Source organism: Cyprinodon variegatus, unplaced genomic scaffold (genome assembly GCF_000732505.1).
Source record: "Cyprinodon variegatus isolate N-32 unplaced genomic scaffold, C_variegatus-1.0 Scaffold1852, whole genome shotgun sequence".
Taxonomy (NCBI): Eukaryota; Metazoa; Chordata; class Actinopteri; order Cyprinodontiformes; family Cyprinodontidae; genus Cyprinodon; species Cyprinodon variegatus.
Window position 1 is genome coordinate 70,850 of NW_015152305.1, and position 2,908 is coordinate 73,757.

General features: G+C 42.6%; 1 pseudogene; it reads right to left on the minus strand.

Moving 5' to 3' along the window:
- Positions 1-285: 285 nt before the first annotated feature.
- On the minus strand, positions 286-1,590 carry LOC107104704 (annotated as a pseudogene).
- Positions 1,591-2,908: the final 1,318 nt, after the last annotated feature.

Below are 2,908 nucleotides of genomic sequence, written 5' to 3' on the forward strand. Positions count from 1 at the left end.
CAGTTTATGTCACGCTTATCCCAAGCAGGGTCGCTAGGGGTGCTGGCGGGGTACACCCTGGACAACTATCCAGTTCATCGCAGGGCAACACAGAGACAAACAACACTCACACCTGAGGGGAATTTAGAGAAGCCAATTAACCTAACAGTCATGTTTTTAGACTGTGGGAGGAAGCCGGAGTACCCAGAGAGAAACCACACATGCACAGGGGAACATGCAAACTCCATGCAGAAAGACCCCAGGCCTAGAATCGAACTGGAACCTTCTTGCTTCAAGTCAGCAATGCTACCCACTGCCGCACATAGCAGCCCACATGTGGTACCATGAAATAAATTATAACTGAGATCTGCTGACATTTGGAGATCTGTCTGACCTTTTGTGGAATGAGGGGATCACGTTAGCTTTTTCTGTGGTGAGGTTCCTGAGTACAGATCCCAAAGAGAAGACCATGATCCCAGCATTTCCAGAAATTTGGACAAATCTTTCAATTTTCTGTAAAATAACAATATTTTCACTTTCATTAGACAACTGTTAGTGAAACTGTGTTGGTAGAATCCATTGTTTAAATAAGGGTATATGTGGTTTGGTAGGAATGTTTAAAGATGTGAATTATAAACCCTACCTCTGGTAAAGGTGTAGCCGGTCTGCAGTGGATCTATCCAACAAATTTAAACTTGGGAAGGAATGGGCAAGAAAAATCAAAATCCCAGTAGGTTCTTAGCAACCAAATATTCGCATTACCCATCATCTTACAGGCACTGGTGGGTGTTCCTGTTAGATTAGAGCAGCACAGGGGTACAAAACAAACAATATAAAACATATTTTCATGTATATTATCATCTGCATGTCTTTGTGGTCTCTGATATCAGAGGTGAGAAACGTACAAAAAAATCAGATTAATATTTGTCAACCTCTTTCCACATAACTTCTTCCAGCACAAAGTCATTCAAAGAAGAGGATGTTCCACAGTCTCTCTGAGAAGTCCATCTTGTCTGTGCGTTTGCTCATAGAACCAGGGACAAAGGAAGGTGGAGCAGGTAGCTGACCACACATCCTTTCCCTGTTATTGAGAATAACAATGAATAGACGATTGGGATACCCAACATGTCTGCAGTCAGGTCACTGCCGGCATAGATTGGATCAGCAAACAGCAGGTCATACTTTGCTTCCATTAGCTCTTTCATGATGTGTTCAGGTTTTTACCACCCCATCCAAAAACTTTAAAGATATCTGCATGTCACACGTCATTAGATTAATGAATATAATGTAAATCTGAACAGTATTCATGGAATCCATTTCATACATATTAAAATGTAGGATCTTCTCAACGAACTTTTCCTTAGCATCTTTTGAGAGGGGCACGTTAAAAGGTTCATACTGGAAGCGAGAGGGTTCGCTGCTGTTCAGGAATAATGATGTGCTCGGGATCAAAACGGTCATCTGGTGTCCTCTGTCGACCAGGGTCTCCAGTACAGGCTTCATGTTTAGCCAGTGGCTGGCCTCTGTGCACCACACCAAAATCTTTCCTCTGTTTGAGCTCCTTGTTCCACCAAGTAGTAGCAGAATGCATACAGAGAGACTCAGCTCCATGTTGGCTGTGGGTCTGCAGGAAAACAAGCTGTGGTCTTTTAAACAGGTGCTCTGCACAGATACTTATTAACTAAATGAACTCTGACATGTTCCTCTTTGTACTGAATGACACGATAACAGGCTTACCCCAGGAAAACTGTGAGAGAGGTAAAGGGTTATGGCTGCAAAGGCTGATTTTCATTTCTGATAAAATTGCTGATTCATAATTTGTTGCTTAGGAATGAGCAATAAAAAACATGTCTTAAAAACATGTAATATTTTGAAGACCGAAGTAAATTTTTATTTATCTCATTCTGTTATCTCTTGATAAAAGCCAGTGCTGCTAGTTGCCTTTAGAAGACACATAATTGTTTTTCCTAGAAGAAACCCAGATATTCTGTGAAGGCCTCAGAGGTCTCAATGGAATAACATTTCTAACATACGTAGACAATGATGACTGTATCATTCTATAAATATCCCTCTTTAATGAGGGAGTTTGGACAGTATTGAAGGGAAGATGAAGCCAATTACTTATAGGAAAATGTTAAGAGAAAAACATACGAAAGGCTGGTCAATACCTCACCCCAAAGGTTAGCTTTCCAACAGGAAGAAAACCCTTAATGCACTGTTAATATGAAGTTGTTTAGATCACATCAATGAGTAAGAACTGTTATGATCTGCCCTGTTAACTGGCCTTAATTGTCATTTACTTGCTTTATTCTGCCCAGCTCCTAATTGTCACTCATTTCATCCACCTGCTGGTTCTGCTTTATATTTGTCCAGCTACCGGGGCCAGATCATTGTTTGAATTCTGTTTGCGTCCTGTCCGTTTGTCAGTTTCGTTCGTTAGATTTATTTCCAAGGTTCATATCCCTGCTCCAGTAAGGAGATTATTCTCAAGCCTTTGTCTCCAGGCGAGTTTATTCCCTACCTGGTGGTGAGAGCTTTTCAGCGTTTCCTAGTGTTTCTGATTTCCTGATTCTGTTCCCTCTTAACCACTGGTTCTGTCTGCCCTCGTCCGATCTGTTTGCCTGAAACTCCTTTGGACTGTTGGATTCTGTCTTCATCTGTGCATTTCTGTCTGAGCTGGTTGCTCAACACACGGGACTCTAAACCTCCTCCTGGAACCTGGTCTGTCCGCTCCTTTGCGGGTCAGAACCACTGACCGGGCTGAGGACTCGTGGATTCCAGAACTGTTCCTGTCTAATCTGAATCCCTGACCTTGATTGGATCCCTGCCTGCTGACTGGGGTTGCTGTATCGGGGACACTTTGGACGGCTCAGAGCCGCATCCCGTTGGCAATGCATCCATTGCTGATCCTGATCCTGCCTATGATTGA